Genomic DNA, 17,822 nt, shown 5'->3' with positions numbered 1-17,822 from the left:
TTGGTTGAAAATGTTTGCCCAGCTCTAATCTCGAGTCATTGCAACAGGGACCCAGAAATGCAGCCCATCATGCCAGCTCCAACGGAGAAGTCGCAAAACAAGGTTGATCCATGTATTGTTTCCCTACGTAGCAACTAGTTGGGGTTTGTCCTGCTTTGAGCAGGGGGTTGGACTAGAACCTCCTGAGGTCCCTTCCAACCCTGATCTTCTATGATTCGGTTATGTTAAGCTAAATGCTTCTTTGAGAGTCCAGACCTGAATTACAGCTGTCTGAACACAGGACGTGAGCTTGTGTTTCACTCACATGTGTCTAGAACTTACACTCATTGAGAGCTCTGGGAGAAACTCATCGCACTAGGGGCCAGTCTACACTAGAAGTGCTATGGCAACGCAGCTTATTCACCTCCCTGAGCGACACAAGTTATACCAACATAACCTGGAGTGTAGACAAGCCCTAGCTAAGCCTATTTCTAACAGGAAACTGGGCTTCCCTACAGCAAAAGTTACTGCAAAAAACCCTGAGTTCTGAGAGTTCAGTTTCGAAGTCCCACAGATTTTGGTATAAAGGGTGCTGGCAATTCCTAGACAACTTCTCAGAGGAACTGACTTGTAAGATAAAGATTTTACCACTGCCTGAAACTTTGGTTAAAGTGGCATAAAAGCACCCAGTATGGGTGAAATTCCAGCGAAATTAGAATAGATTCAAAATGATTGTCGGCATGTATTTTTTGGATTAACGTGTAATAAAGTTGGGCATGTATAAATGGCACAACTTGGCTAGAAGTATCCACTAGACATGGTTATTCTGAACTGAATTAACATTTTTTGATCATTTAGAAACTTGTCTAAATGTCCAAATTCTCCTTTAGGATGGTTTGGTGGAACTGACAGATCCGCTTGACTGGAGATAAATAAAGAAATGCGCGCAAGCAGTTAGGTGCTGGGGCTCCAGCAAAAATTGTTATTTTCATAACTGCTGCAGCAAGGCCAGAGGCCCTGGGGCTCTGAACTGCCAACCTAGAGCTTCTGGGGCTCAGCCCTGGCAAGCCGTGGCACAAATTAAATACGGGATCCATGTTTAAAGATCCATAGCTTTATGCTGATGCCAGAGTGGTAGAGAACTGCCATCAAAGTTTGTCTGCGTAACAGAGTTGTGCCAAGACCATGAACAAATGGAACTGATTTACTAGCTCTTGACAAATGGTAACTTCCCATGCAGAGTTCAATTTTGACATTGTAAACGCCTATCATCTAACCATCTCCTTTTGGTTTCTGTGATTTCTTATCTGCTTTCCATGCTATTCTGGCTAACAAAACTCATCAGTGTATAGTGATTCTTCACTCCATACTTTAGCTAAGGAATACAAAGCCAGAGAACAGGGAGAAACCTAGCAGATGTAATTGGTTAATGACATTATTTAATCAATGTGTGTTTTTCAACCCTAGCTTTTCTCATTGGCTATGCATTGCTAGCAGAGAAGAGGTGGAATAGCAACACGTCTTAGGTCTTATCATCAGTAAGTTTCAGAGTGCTTTACAAAAGTGGTAACCCATTCCAGTGCTTCACCACGCTCCTAGTGAAAAGTTTTTCCTAATATCCAACCTAAACTTCCCCCACTGCAACTTGAGACCATTACTCCTTGTTCTGTCATCCGCTACCACTGAGAACAGTCTAGATCCATCCTCTTTGGAACTCCCTTTCAGGTAGTTGAAAGCAGCTATCAAATCCCCCCTCATTCTTCTCTTCCACAATCCCAGCTCCCTCAGCCTCTCCTCATAAGTCATGTGTTCCAGTCCCCTAATCATTTTTGTTGCCCTCCGCTGGACGCTTTCCAGTTTTTCCACATCTTATAGTGTGGGGCCCAAAACTGGACACAGTACTCCAGATGAGGCCTCACCAATGTCAAATAGAGGGGAACGATCACATCCCTCTATCTGCTGGCAATGCCCCTACTTATACAGCCCAAAATGCCATTGGCCTTCTTGGCAACAAGGGCACACTGTTGACTCGTATCCAGCTTCTCGTCCATTGTAACCCCTAGGTCCTTTTCTGCAGAACTGCTGCCGAGCCATTCGGTCCCTAGTTTCTAGCGGTGCATGGGATTCTTCCGTCCTAAGTGCAGGACTCTGCACTTGTCCTTGTTGAACCTCATCAGATTTCTTTTGGCCCAATCCTCCAATTTGTCTAGGTCCCTCTGTATCCTAACCCTACCCTCCAGCGTATCTACCACACCTCCCAGTTTAGTGTCATCTGCTAACTTGCTGAGGGTGCAATCCACACCATCCTCCAGATCATTAATGAAAATATTGAACAAAACCAGCCCCTGGACCAACCCTTGGGGCACTCCACTTGATACCAGCTGCCAACTAGACATGGAGCCATTGATCACTACTCTTTGAGCCCGACAATCTAGCCAGCTTTCTATCCACCTTATAGTCCAGGAATAACATGTCCACTGCTTTTCCCTCATCCACAGAGCCAGTTATCTCGTCATAGAAGGCAATTAGGTTAGTCAGGCATGACTTGCTCTTGGTGAATCCATGCTGACTGTTCCTGATCACTTTCCCCTCCTCTAAGTGCTTCACAATTGATTCCTTGAGGACCTGCTCCATGATTTTTCCAGGGATTGAGGTGAGTCTGACTGGCCTGTAGTTCCCCGGATCCTCCTTCTTCCCTTTCTTAAAGATGGGCACTACATTAACCTTTTTCCAGTCGTCCGGGACTTCCCCTGATCGCCATGAGTTTTCAAAGATAATGGCCAATGGCTCTGCAATCAAATCCACCAACTCCTTTAGCACTCTCGGATGCAGCGCATCCAGCCCCATGGACCTGTGCATGTCCAGCTTTTCTAAATAGTCCCGAAGCACTTCTTTCTCCACAGAGGGCTGGTCACCTCCTCCCCATGCTGTGCTGCCCAGGGCAGTAGTCTGGGAGCTGACCTTGTTCGTGAAGACAGAGGCAAAAAAAGCATTGAGTACATTAGTTTTTTCCACATCCTCTGTCACTAGGTTGCCACCCTCATTCAGTAAGGGGCTCACACTTTCCTTGACTTTCTTCTTGTTGCTAACATACCTGAAGAAACCCTTCTTGTTACTCTTAACATCTCTTGCTTGCTGCAACTCCAAGTGTGATTTGGCCTTCCTGATTTCACTCCTGCATGCCCGAGCAATATTTTTATACTCCTCCCTGGTCATTTGTCTTCCACTTCTTGTAAGCTTCTTTTTTGTGTTTAAGATCAGCAAGGATTTCACTGTTAAGCCAAGCTGGTCGCATGCCATATTTACTATTCTTTCTACACATCAGAATGGTTTGTCCCTGTAACCTCAATAAGGATTCTTTAAAATACAGCCAGCATTCCTGGACTCCTTTCCCCCTCATTTTATTCTCCCAGGGGATCCTGCCCATCAGTTCCTTGAGGGAGTCAAAGTCTGCTTTTCTGAAGTCCAGGGTCCGTATTCTGCTGTCCTCCTTTCTTCCCAGTGTCAGGATCCTGAACTGGCCATGTCTCCCAGGTTCCCATCCACTTTTGCCTCCCCTACTAATTCTTCCCTGTTTGTGAGCAGCAGGTCAAGAAGGGCTCTGCCCCTAGTTGGTTCCTCCAGCACTTGCACCAGGAAATTGTCCCCTACAGTTTCCAAAAACTTCCTGGATTGTCTGTGCACCGCTGTATTGCTCTCCCAGCAGATATCAGGGTGATTGAAGCCTCCCATGAGAACTAGGGTCTGCGATCCAGTAACTTCCGTGAGTTGCTGGAAGAAAGCCTCATCCACTGCATCCCCCTGGTCCGGTGGTCTATAGCAGGCTCCCACCAGGACATCACCCTTGTTGCTCACACTTCTAAGCTTAATCCAGAGACTCTCAGGTTTTTCTGCAGTTTCATACTTGAGCTCTGAGCAGTCATACTGCTCCCTTACATACAATGCAACTCCCCCACCTTTTCTGCCCTGCCTGTCCTTCCTGAACAGTTTATATCCATCCATGACGGTACTCCAGTCATGTGAGTTATCCCACCAAGTCTCTGTTATTCCAATCACATCATAATTCCTTGACTGTGCCAGGACTTGCAGTTCTCCCTGTTTGTTTCCCAGGCTTCTTGCATTTGTTTATAGGCACTTAAGGTAACTGGCTGATCATCTGGCTTTCTCAGTATGAGGCAGGAGACCTCCCCTCTTGTGCTCTCCTGCTAGTGCTTCCTCCCAGTATCCCACATCCCCACTTACCTCAGGGCTTTGGTCACCTTCCCCCGGTGAATCTAGTTTAAAGCCCTCCTCACTAGGTTAGCCAGCCTGCTTGCGAAGATGCTCTTCCCTCTCTTCGTTAGGTGGAGCCTGTCTCTGCCTAGCACTCCTCCTTCTTGGAACACCATCCCATGGTCAAAGAATCCAAAGCCTTCTCTCTGACACCACCTGCATAGCCATTCGTTGACTTCCACAATTCAACGGTCTCTACCTGGGCCTTTTCCTTCCACAGGGAGGATGGACGAGAACACCTCTTGTGTCTCAGACTCCTTTATCCTTCTTCCCAGAGCCACGTAGTCCGCAGTGATCCGCTCAAGGTCATTCTTGGCAGTATCATGGGTGCCCACGTGGAGAAGCAGGAAGGGGTAGCGATCCAAGGGCTTGATGAGTCTCGGCAGTCTCTCCGTCACATCGTGAATCTTAGCTCCTGGCAAGCAGCAGACTTCTCGCTTTTCCAGGTCGGGGCGGCAGATAGATGACTCAGTCCCCTTGAGGAGGGAGTCCCTGACCACCACCACCCACCTCCTTCTCTTGGGAGAGGTGGTCGTGGAAACCCCATCCCTAGGACAGTGTATCTCATGCCTTCCAATCGGCAGAGTCTGCTTCTGCTCCCTTCCCTCAGCTGTATCATCTAGACCACTCTCCGCATTAGTACCTGTGGAGAGAACATGAAAACGGTTGCTTACCTGTATCTGCGTTGCTGGTACATGGATTCTCCCCTTTCTTCTTTTGGAGGTCACATGCTGCCAAATTTCTTCCCCGTCCTCCTGTCCCCGCTGTGCAGCCTGCTCTGATTCTTCAGAACATTGTGCCCATAGAAGCATATCCTGACGGCTGTCCAGGAAATCTTCAGTTTCTCTTATGCAATGCAGGGTCGATACTTGTTTCTCCAGATCTTGAACCTTCTCTTCCAGACAAAGTCGCTTATGTCCTATGGAAGAAAGACAAACATGGCACATCCAGTGCAGGTCACAACAGCTGACCGCTCCCCATCCATATTACCTTCCTTCTATGAGCTTCCTCAGCTGTTCTAGTAACTACTCAGAGAAGCCTGCACGATGAAAGCCTCAGAGGGCTCTCCCCAGGCAAACTCCCTCTGTTAGCCTCTCCGCTGTTCGCTGCTCAGCTGGTTCACAGCTGTCTGGCTTTTTATAACAGTCAGGCCCACTCAAGGCTCACCTGGACCAAAGCACTCCCAATTCACACTTTTCAACCAATCAAGCACACGGTCAAACTGACAAACTGTCCCCGCAACAGACACTCAGGTACTCACCAACACAGCCCCCCTAATGCAGCCCTTAGCATACCTCCTCTCGGGACAGATCCCAGGCAAACTCTCTCTGTTAGCCTGTTCCACGCCTTGCACAGGGTGATCCCGGTCCAAGATGGGGGCTCCTAGGTGCTACGGTAATACAGCTAATAAATGTGCAATACCTAGCACGGTGTGATCCTGGTCCATGACTGGGGTGCCTAGGTGTGGCCGTAATAAGCTAATAAATACTGTACAGCACCTAGCACTCTGGGGTCCTCATCCCTGACTTAGGCTTTCTGGTGCTCTGCCTCCTCAAGACAGCTCCTCTGGGCGGGAGGCACGAAGGCACAATGGGCACAAAACCTGGGCTGGATTTCAGGAGAGTGAACTGGAGTCGTTACAGGGTCCAAAAATTATAGACAGCACCAGCCGTGCCTATAGTTAAGGCTGCTGAGACTTTCCTTTCGGAGACCTGGTTTCAGACGTTTACAATGTTGCCGGACCTCGACCCTTTGGCCCGAATTTCTCCAACCTGGGTGTCTGCCCCCGCCCGAATTTTTCGGGAAAGTTTCAGCTAAATTGGCGGAGCCATTTCCAAGAACGAGGTTACCCAACACATTGGTTTGCCCCAGTTACAATCATTCCTGGGGCTGCCTCATTGAGAAGGCCTCACGCCCCACTGCGTGGGAGCAGGGATCGGAAGTTTGGCAGGGAACTCGTCCTGGCGCCAGGGAGGTGCCTTTTGAACCCCTGGGAAAATCCACCCAAGTTTGGGCAAGGCAGGAGTGTCTGAAAATCCCCATTTGCACATGCTCAGTGGACGCTTGTTAGGCCCCTAGGCCTGAGCTGATGGCAAAACTGCAGGGGCTGAGCAGGACTTTCCCCACCATTGCTGCTCCTGGCTGCTCCGGGTTCCAGAACGGAGAGCGGGGAGCTGTGATAGCCGTACCCCGTCTCTACCCTGCTGGTGCCCAGGCAGCGAAGCGGGGAAGGGGGAAACTGCCTTGTTGGAACAGAGGAGGTTGAGGAGTGGGGAAGGAGGGGGGAAGAGATGTAGCGTTAGGTATGTGTGTGCGGGTGGGGGGGGGAACAAGGAGCCCAGGGAGGGTGAGAGAGGATGGAAATCTGGCATAAGAGGGGGTTAGAAGCAGGAGCGGGGAGGGGGACATAGGCAGAGGTGGGGGAGGGGAATAGGAACAAGACCGGGGGGCTGGGGAGGATAGAAGCAGAGGGGGTGAAGGGACATAAGGGCAGGACAGCAGGGTAGGTGGTAATGGGCAGGAGCAACAGGGGGAGTTGGGTGGGATGGGCTGCCACTGGGGGGGATAGCAGCAGGGGAAGAGATGGAGCAGGAGCTGGGCAGGGGTAGGAGCATCTGGCAACAGGGAGAGATTGGGGGGCAAGGGCAGAAGGGTCTGTAACCAATAGGGCACCCCCCTCTCCCCCGAGAACTGGGAATTGAACCCAGGAGTCCTGAGTCTCGGTTTTCCTCTGCTGCTGCCTAGCAAATAGCTGTGAAACCCCTTGGCAAAGTGTGGGTCTTAGCTTCCGCAACTGGCAGGGCCGTACAGGTTGTGAAGCACAATGATGAGAAAGGCCATAGAGAAGCCCAGGAGGACATGAGTCACTCTGTCCTCAAAGCAGGGTCTGCACGGAGATGGTAAACTCCAGTTGGGCCACGTACTAAATGAGGATAAAAAGAAATCTGGAATAGCCGATTATTCAGTTAGCCCTGCCCATCCTGTGCCATGAATGACACAAGGCCCTGTGAAAAGAATAGCATGGGACCAGTGAAAGTGTCTCACAATGTACATGCACCAGGGGGCAGAGTTAAGGTTACCCAGACAGCCTTAACTGTGGCATTTCCCAACATTGGAGCCCTTGATTTTGCCACCTCAACGTCCTTTTAACATAGTGTCCTGGGTTGTTGTTTTTTTTAATGTAATAAAGCTGACAAGTCAAAAATCTCTAATGCCTCCCCTCCTGACTTGTGGATTATCAGCAGGGATGGGCCTTGGGACCAAGTGCTCTGAAGGCCCCTTGAGCTAAGGGATTAACTCCATTCACTTGTCGTAACAGTAGGTTTTCATCCTCTTACAGGGAGCAGATATTAACTGGGGACAAAGGCCCACATGCTTCTAACTTGGGTCACCAGAGCCGGGGCGGGAGAACAAGGGGGAAAACAGACGTTTTCAGCTAAGAGATGGAGGCCGAGCGGCAGGAGCCGCAGACCAATGGTGGAGAAAGGCGGCTGGATGCCAGGGAACTTAGCTGGCTGAATCAAGATTTGGAAACTAAAGGCAGCTGGAGCCCGCAATGCAGGGGGAGCAGGAGGCGGAGGTGGGGGGTCTTGTGCTCGTAATTCTTTGCGCCGCACAAGGGAGACCAGGCTGCAGCAGCTCAGAGCACTGGAGTCTGGAGAGACGGGACTCCAAGAAGAGCTTCCAGGAGCTCATTCCCACCGAGGTGAAGCTGAGGTCATGAGAAACGAGCCCTGGCCTTCAGGCTAATGACAAGAGCTCCCAGTCTAAAGCGGTACCTTAGGAAATCCACTCCCCTCTTGGGACGTAGGGTTGGGTCATTACAGACCAAAGCTGTTTATTTATTTCCCCAGACTCTGCAAAACCCTCTGGTTGTTATCACTGCACCTCATTGCACTGAAGCGTCGGGCACACGCTTGGGGGAAAAGCCCTCTTGGCTAAGCGAGCAGAGAGGCCGCCTGGCCTAGTGGCAAGAGCACAGGACTAGGATGTGGGAGGTCTGAGTACTGTGCCCGGCTCTGCCCTGCTGGGTGACCAGGGGCAAGACACTTCCCAGCCCCCTTCCTCAGTTTCCCCAACTGTAAAATGGGGCTAATGATATTGGCTTCCCCTGTACAACACTTGGAGCTCTACTGATGGAAAAGAAGCAGGGAAGGTACGGGGAACCTCCCTCTCCACCCCACCAGCAAAATCAGACAGCTGCGATTTCTACTCTTAATACCATTTGGGACTGGGGGGAGATATTTCCTGTCTGAAAGGACATCTAAAACCCAGAGCAGAAATTCATTTTCTTGTTTCACTGCCACTCGCATCAGCTCCGGCGCCACACGCCGCTCACAGGATCAGAAAGCTGTCAGCACAAATCCTACCAAATGCAGCAGAACTAGAGGGTGGTGGAGAGACAGGGGCTGACAAGGAAGAAGAGAGAGCTCGGGGCTGTTTACTGTGGAGAGGAGGGGATGGGATAAAGGGCTGAAGAATAATGATGGGCTTGGTGCTCTTCTAGTTGCCCTGAATCGTGGTATAACGTTGAATTAACTTGAAAGGTTGGAGATTTGAAACTGAATCGGGGGCGATACTTTTGGGCTCCGGTTGAACTCGCCACCACTAGATGTCTAGGAGAACGGCTCTTGCTTATAGTGCCACCGGGCCTGGACACAGATCTCACCAGGACTCTCAGCAGGGGGAATGAAAATTATGGCAACCACAATTTTTGTACTTGACCCCAGGAACAATCTACCAAGGCCTGTGGTGGCTCCTCCATCCCTGGGATGGTTTTTCTAAAGCTCTGCTCTGGTTCAAAGGGGAAGGAATCCCAGGAAGTGTGAGGACCTGCCTTCTGCACATGGCCCCAGCTGGATGTTCTCAGGGACCTTGCAATCTATGACTGAATAGTATTCAAGCACTTCATGCAATCTTCAGCATATTTACCCCTCCCCCATGAGCCAGGGCAGGGCTGTTATCTCTCCGGCTCAGGTGGGGAAACTGAGGCACGGAGAGGCTAAATGACTGGTCCAACGTCATGCAGCAAGACTGTGGCAGAGCAGGGAAATGAACCCCAGTCTCTGGCTGGTGCCCTAACCACTGGGAACTCCTTCCTCATACCATAGTAGCAAAGCACCCATAATGCATTTACCCTCCCAGCAGCCCCTGGTGGCCAGGGGTCTCAGCCCCTTTGGACAGATTTGTGGGGGTGGGGAGAGCTGTAGATTCCAAGGCCTGACCCCCTGTCTATCACAGGCCAAGGAAGGGCCCCCAGTCCTCTGTGCTGAGCCCAGTGGCTTGTGTGTGGCTAACCCAACCTCCCAGAAAGGCAGTCCATCTGGATTTGGAGACTTGAAGGGATGGAGAAGCCACCCCTCTCCCTTGCAGGGGTCGTTCCAATGGTTAATCACCCACCCTGTGAAAAGCCGGCGCTTTATTTCCAGTTGGAAGGAGTCTGGCTTCAGCTTCCGGCTGCTGGTTCTCGTTTTGCCATTCTCAGCTGGATTCAAGAGCCCTTTAGCACCAGGTATTTTCTCCCCATGAAGGTACTTAGCCGCTGTAATCAAGTCACCTCTCCAGCTTCTTTCTGAGCAGCTAAACAGCTTGAGCTCTTTAAAGTCTCTCCCAGGCAGGCCTGTTTTCCAGCCCTGGGATCAGTTTGGTGGCTCTTTTCTGCTCCCTCACCCTGTTTGGAAACAGCCTTTTTAAAAGGCAGACACCAGAACCGGATGCAGATCTCCAGTCTTGCTCTCCCCACCGCGTACACAGTGGGGAAACCACCTCCACCCCAGCGGAGGAAACTGAGGCCCAGAGAGATTAATTGACTTGCCCAGGCAGGTTGCAGCAAAGCAAGGAATCGACTCCAGGTCTCCCAAGCGGTAGGTTATTGCTTTAAACACTGGCCCCTCTGTTCTTTCTCTGGAGCACAAACGCTGAGACAGAGTCTGAAAAACTTGGGCCATTTCTCTGGGGCTTGTCCAGACTCCGAACAGCTTAAAAGTAGGATCTAGAGAGTCCTGGAGGAACCTGAGTCTTCCTCTAACTCCTGGGGCTTGGGTGGAAATTTCCCTTCAGGGCAGACTGTGCAGATCCTTGCAAAGCTCCTGCCTCCAAAGCAGCTGGTCCCGGCCACTGTAAACTGGGCTAAAATGAGTCCATTGAGCAGAGCCAGAGGCTTCCCATGCTGGGGAAGGGAGAGGTCAGTTGCAGGGTCAGGTTTATTGGTGCCCTGAAGCTAAGCTACGGTTCTGCTCTCAGCCCATCCCTCCTTATCCTTCGCTGCTGGGAATTCAGGGCCACCCGCCAGTGGCCGTGCCTGGGGGGGGCCGTCCCTGGCATCCAGAGGCCGGGGCCCCGATCCCAGGCCTGGTCAGCGCTGCTGTGAGTCCTGATGGGGATCTGGTTTGCCAGTAGGCGAAAGAGACAGCAGAGAAAAGCCATCCCTGTGTGTGTGATTGCTGCCCCCCTACTGGAGGGAATCAGACCAGCAAAGTGCTAATGGGGAGTCAGCACCCAATGCCAGGGGCGCCACATGAGTCCCAAAGCACTTGACAAATGATAACTCACAAGTCCCTCAGCACCAGGAGGAGCTCAGTGTGGGGGAAACTGAGGCACGGGGGAGCGACTTGGTCAAGGCACAGAGGCAGGAAGAGAGCCCAGGAATCCTGACTCTCATTCGCCACCCAGAGTTGGGGACAGAACCCAGGAGTGCTGAATCCCAACCCCCGCCCCCTGCTCCTGCATGATGGCCACAGGGACTCCAGGGATGTATTTGACCCGATGGGTTTGGCTGGTCAGTGAGTTGGTGAGTTCTCAGGCCAGCTCCCAGCAGGAGTAGGTGGCTGGCTGGCCTGCCTTGAGGTTAAGGCAATGGGTTGGGACCCAGGAGACTGCAGTTAAGTTCCCAGCTCTGCCACCAGGGGGCAGGCTTTGGGGATGCTTTGCATGGGGGCAGCTGTAATAACTGGTGATGCTGGGGAAAGGTTAGCTCAGAAAAGCGAGATCAGAGCGGGACGTTGGGCATGGGGGGAAGTGGCTAATTTCATTTCATGTCACCGAGGGCGGGGTGGGGAAGCATCTGTCCCATTCACAGAAGGGCTTGAGCTGCTGACTTCAGACCCGACCCAGGAAGGGCTCTGAGGTTCTGGTTCCAACTCTCACCTCTGCTTCAGAGGTTGGAACCAAGCTGCGAAGTCCAGATCCACAGTCACACGGTGGAACAATTTTCTAAGGGCCCCAGTGGGTTCCCCATCCTGGACAATTTCTAAATGCAGATGGGCTCTTTTCCTCAAAGATCTGCTCTAGGTCAGACACGAATCAATTCAGGGCACCCTGGTGGCTGGTACTAAACTGGGCTCAGATTAGCTTTGGGGTTAGAATCTATAAATTCTCTCCCCCCTCCCCTCAATTTCTGGGGTGCTCTGTTCTGGGGCACAGATCCCTAGCTGAATGAGCGTCCAAATCCTTGGTACTTCAGAGTCTGGCTCTATGTCTGGACAGACCAGTTCCCAAAGTCCCAGCCCAGAGCCAAGCCTTCCCCTCCCCCGCAAGTTGTCGGGTGTTCAGATCTGGGGGTTGGGGGGGTCCTAGCTCCGTGTCGAGATCCAAATTCATTTCTGGCTCTGTGGGGCTTAGATCCAGGAATCTTTCCCTACCCAGAACTGAGTCACAAAGTCCCTATCACGAAGGCTGAGGCGATCTGATTGCTCTCTATAAATACATCAGAGAGACGAACACCGGGGCGGGGGAGAAGTTATTTCAGTTAAGGGCCAATCTTGGCACAAGAACAAATGGCTAGAAATTGGCCAGCAACAAGTTTAGGCTTGAAATGAGATGAAAGTTTCTAACCAGCGGAGGAGGGAAGTTCTGGAGCAGCCTCCCAAGGGAAGCCGTTGGGGGCAAAAAACAAACTGACTTCAAGTCTGAGCTTGAGAAGTTTCTGGAGGGGATGGGATGGTGGGATGGCCTATGATGGCACGTGGCCCATCTGCAGCTGCTATGAACAAGTGTCTCCAATGCCCAGAGATGGGACACTAGCTGGGGAGGGCTCTGAGTTACTACAGAGTATTCTTTCCCAGGTGTCTGGCTGGGGGGTCTTGCCCATGTGCTCAGAGTCTAACTCTGGGGTTGGGAAGGGATTTCCCCCCAGGTCAGACTGGCAGAGACCCTGGGGGCTTTTCACTTCCTCTGCAGTGGTGGGGGGCGGGGAGCACTTGCTGGTTTGAACTAGCGAAAATGGTGGATTCTCTGTAACTGGAAGTCTTTAAATCAGGATTTGAGGACATCAGTAACTCTGCCAGAGGTTCTGGGTCTATTCCAGGAGTGGGAGGTGAGGTTGTGTGACCTGTGACGTGCAGGAGACCTGGCTAGATGATTACCACGGTCCCTTCTGGCCACACACTCTGAGTCATCCCCAGCCAAACATCCACATGGCTGCATTTGAACCACAGCCCTCAGATCAGAGCTCTCTCCAGGGAACAGGCGCACCCATAGTCTTTAATGCATTTAACCTCATAACATTGCTGTGAGCCAGGGCAATGCTATTATCCCCATTGTCCAGTTGGGAAACCGAGGCACAGAGAGGCTAAGTGACTTGCCCAAAGTCACACAGGAAGTCTGTGGCAAAGCAGGGAACCGGGTCTGGAGCACCCACAGGGGAAAAATGGTGGGTACTGAGCACCCACCAGCAGACCCCCTCTCAGGTCTCCCTCCCCCGAGCACCTCACACTTGCTGGAAGGCCCCATGGATCAGCGTCTTTCACGGTTAGCTATTTTGCAGCATGCAGGAGGCTGGAAGGAGGATGTGGAACTGGGAGGGAAGAGGCAGGGCAGGGCAGGGCCTACCACCCTCAAGCACTTTGGAAAGTCAGCACCTGTGCAGAGAACTGAATCTGGGCTTCCTAACTCTAACGCTCTAACCACTGGACCGTCCTTCCTCTCTGAGAGTCTTATATAATTCCACCAAGTGTACTTCCACCAAGCACCAAATATTGTGAGACTGATGATACAATCATGAGAGATGGTTGGATCATATGTTACTGATGGGTTGGATGGTGTTTCAGCATCTGGCTGGAAAATAGCAAACGAACTCCCCTCATCCCCCCGCCCCAAAAAATCTCCAGGAATTTTTAACCAATTCAAATGAGATTTTCAGTCCATTGGATATTTTTGTTTCTTTGTTTGGGGGGTTTATTTATTTATTTATTTATTGCAATCATCTGATCTTCACTTTCCAAATTTTCCACTAGATGTTTAAAAAAACATTTTGAAGTAAGAAAAGTTAGTTTTGAAAACTAAACTCTAATTAACTGAAGAAAGAAAGAAAGAAAGAAAGAAAGAAAGAAAGAAAGAAAGAAAGAAAGAAAGAAAGAAAGAATATTTTGTCCTCCAAGAGACTTATCACTTGTCTATCAATTCACTTAAGGGAATTAGATTTGGAATGGATTTTTCCAACTAGCTTATCAATATTACAAATCTTTGTAGCTTGACTTTGCGATATGAAGTGGGCATTTCAGCTATTGCCTGTTTAATCTCATTCAGTAACTAGGCCATCTTTGCTCAATTCATGCCCAGTATAAGACTGCTTTGGCTGGACCAGCACTGCTCAACGTGTGGGGAGCCCTCTCGGAAGGGAGAGGAGGGTTTGGAGCAGACAGACCTCTTGAATATTCTCCAGAATTTCAGCTTTCATTTTTAAAAAGTCTCTAGCTGTTATGGTTGAGAAGAAAACCTTCAAAATGTGAAGGGAATGTGACTGGTGCATTGACTGCCTGCATTTGAAGAGAGCCTGAAACAACAACACTAAAGAATGAATTTCTCCATTCATTTCAGTGGGTGTTAACTGAATGCATCCGATGAAGTGAGCTGTAGCTCACGAAAGCTTATGCCAAATAAATTGGTTAGTCTCTAAGGTGCCACAAGTCCTCCTGTTCTTTTTGCGAATACAGACTAACACGGCTGCTACTCTGAAGCCTGTCGTTGTGATACTGTACATCTCAGCACTGTTAACTATTTCACTCTTGATGGAAAGAATGGAAGAGAGAGGATCACCTGCAGAAAGATGTACTTCAAAAGGTGAGGTGTGAAGGGGGAGCCATGGGGGGAGAAGACACGAGAGATGTATAAATTAGGATGGGTAGGTCTTTAAAAACATGTACTGGGCTTGGACTAGTGGTTTCATTTTCCTGGTTTCTAAACTTTTTGGAAAAGCTGGATTAGACCAGTATGGTTCATTCTTTTGAAGTTCCCTTTGCCAGCTGGAAAAGAAAATGTCCATAACATCATTTTCTTTGAGATCCTTAACCCAAATGAAAACACCTCCCTTTCTAACTCCTTCACCTTTTAAATCCTTACATGACCCCCCACCATCACTCTCTGAAATGCCGCCAGGGCACAGCTCACACCAAATGGCACTCACATCCATCAATGCCAGCCAAATGGGGCATTCAAAGCCACTCACTCAGAGGTTGCCTTATCTCCAGCCACTTGCCAAAAGACAGCTAGTAACGGAGAGTGGTTTTGACCTGCTGCTCCTTCAAGGGTCTTGGTCAGACGATATTCATGCCTGGTGGCTTCATTTAAATGGCATTGATCAATGCACATCCGCACTCTGCAATAACAATTAGCCCGATGTAAGTTGCTCTGACTTTCTAATAACTCCTGGGCTTCCCATATGATCAAGATTCATTTCTTCCCGTTTATCTTCTAGGGCCAACACAACAACTGGCCTTACTGATTTGTCTATCTTAGCATAATGTTCTCCTTACAGACACCCTAGACCAGTGTTCTCTCTTATTCAAAGTTAAGAATTTTCATGACCTGCCCATACATTTACTATAGAAGTAAGAGGAAAAAAGTGTATTAACAGAGTAACAATGATCAGCCTGGATAATTTCTTTGTGGGTGTTTTGAGACATTGATGGACAATACTTACCTTGAAGGGTCAGGGTGTGTAGGAAGTGGGGGAATGTCACAGGGTTTTGTGTCCAAGGCCGACAGTACTGCATGGTGGTGACACTCCGGGCTATATCGCTCTGTGGTGAGAGTCAGTGGTCGCCTTGCCTAGTGGCTAGAATCAGTGACAGTGTCACCCAGTAGCAAGAATCTGTGGCTGTCTTGCCTAGCAGCTGGAGTCCATGGCTGGGAGTAGGGGAGCCCGGGCCCACCCTGCTCCATCAGGTTCTAACCTAGGGTCCTTCAAACAATGGTCCCAATACGTGGTCTAGGGGCGTGCACCCTTAAGCCCGTTCTCTGGGTCACTTCCTATCCCACTTCTGTTCCTCTGTCTGCACCAAGGGTCTGTCTTGGGGTTCCCCTTGGAGCCCTCTTGGGTCACTCCCCGGAGCATCTTCCTCTCTCTTCAGTGATTCCTCATCCTTGGCTCTGCCTCCCACAATTGAGAGACCTGCTGTAAGGCCCAGTCCTGGCTTCTTGGAGCCCCGGTGGCTTCTCTGCAGAAGGCTGCAGCACCCAACTGCTCCCCTGCTCAATCTGCCCAGACTGAACTGAGCCCTTTTGAACCCTCCTTCCATGGGGAGCATGCTCAGCAGAGGGAGGGGGCATGGCTTCCTGCATCCAGAGCAACTCCTTAACCCTTGCCCACCCGCGTGGGGTTGGTACACCCCGTCACAGGTAGCCAGACTGTGTTTGCTTCAGATTGTGATAACATTTTCAACCCCTCACGACCCCCTCAATTGCCTTTCATGCCCCCCTTGGGGTCGTGACCCACCTTTTGAGAAACACTGTCCCACGGCACCTGAGACTGCACCTCATAGGGTGTTCTCTGGATGCGTTTGCAGCACACGTCTTAAAAAATGAGTCCATCAAGGATTGGGGCCCCAAGATGCGAAGTGCTGTATGGACAGGGTCCCTGCCCCAGAGAACTCCCAATCTCAGTGTCAGACAGGACACAACAAACCGGGTGTGGAAGGGAGGATGAGGGAATGAAACAAACAGTCAAGCACAAAAGCAGAAGTCACGTCGCTTGCCTGACCAATGCCAGGCAGGTGTGGTCTGTCTGTGTCGTGGCCGATGGAGTCAAAACGCCCAGGGAAAGGGTGGATTCGCCATCGCTTGAGTCTTCAAATCCCGAGTGCAGGTGCATTAGTCAAATACAAATTGTGGGGCTCAATACAGGGGTAACTGGGTGAAATCCTATAGCCTGTGGCATCATCCTGGCAAAGCCCCGAGAGACATGGCCCCCTGGCAAGCTGAGCACCACCTGGCTCGGTCTCTGGCCAGGTGCTTAGGGGGGTCTGATGGTCTATCCAGTTTATGACTGGCACTGGTGATCTTGCTGTACCACCAGAGCTTTCAGTGCCCACGTCACGGCAGCAGTCCCAGGTACACGCGCGTCAGCATTTGTTGGCTTCCAGCCTAGTAACAAGCCCATAATAAGAAAACCCCCAAAACCAAAGTGGTGCGAATGGGGGAAAGGGGTTAGGGGCTGGGGATGGGGGAGGGTCAGTGGCCAAGGGAGCAGTGGTGGGGAGGGTTAATGGCTGGGAGAGTCATGGGGGGAGGAGGAGGGTTAGGGCCTAAGAGAGCAGGGGTGTTAGTGGGTGGGGATGGGGGGGTGGGGTGTCGGTGGAGTGGGAGGAAGGTTTATGGCTGGAGGAGTGTGGGGGGAGGGTTAGTGTCTGGGGGAGGGTCAGTGGCCAAGGAAGCAGCAGAGAGGCTAGTTGCTGGGGGGGGTTAGTGGCTGGGGAAGGAGGAGAGTCGGTGGTCGAGGAAGCAGTGGGCGGGGGGGTGGGGGGAGCTGAAAGCTCCAGGAGATGTCTCTATTATTTTTAATTAAACCCTTCAATCAAGCCACCCCCCCAGTAGCCTCCCCCCTTGTCGCTAGTGGAGTAATAGCCCCATCCATCAAGCCCCCTCCCCAGCATGGGGCTGCCCCCTCCCCCCGCTGTATTGCATTGTAAAACCCCGCGCTGTCCAGAGACGAGTGATTTACGGGAAGCGGGGGGGGGGGGGGCGGTGCATTAGATATTAGATCTGCCTGGGGACGCTGCACTGGAGCCAGCTGGTGGGGGGGCTGCTGGGGGCGCTGCTGGCCTAGCCGATTTCCCAGAAAGGCAGGCTGGTTTGGCTGGGGGGAAGGGGGGAGAGGGGGCTGCCAGGCAGAGATGGGAAGGGGGAGCATTGGGCCTGGCTCTGATCCATATGTGTGTGGGGGGGGGAGGAAGAGCTTATCTGCACCCCCACCATCTCTGAGCTGGGGGGCCGGGCATAAAGGGAGCCAGATCCAAATCTGCACCCATCCAACACGCCCCCGTCCACCTCCTACACACCCATCCATCCGTCCCTGCCCCCCACCATCTATTCACACCCTTGTATATATTTATCTATCCTTTTCTGATCTCTCTACCCCAATGGTGAACAGAGGAACTAGCCCCCCTCAGGCATAATAAAATATGTGTAGAGCAGGACTGTTTGCCTGGTGCTGATGTGCAGCCACCTCTGGGGTGGCGCAGCGGGGCTCTTTATACAGCTGTTGCCCACAGCTAAGGTGCAGCCACCTCTGGGGTGGGGTGCAGCAGCTGATTAACAGATACACAGCTTCAGACAGAAAGTAAGGGACAATCCTG

The sequence above is a fragment of the Lepidochelys olivacea genome (genome assembly GCF_965140295.1).
Source record: "Lepidochelys olivacea isolate rLepOli2 genome assembly, chromosome: 20".
Lineage (NCBI taxonomy): Eukaryota > Metazoa > Chordata > Testudines > Cheloniidae > Lepidochelys > Lepidochelys olivacea.
The sequence above is the reverse complement of the archived record's forward strand: the minus strand, read 5'-3'. Positions refer to the sequence as shown.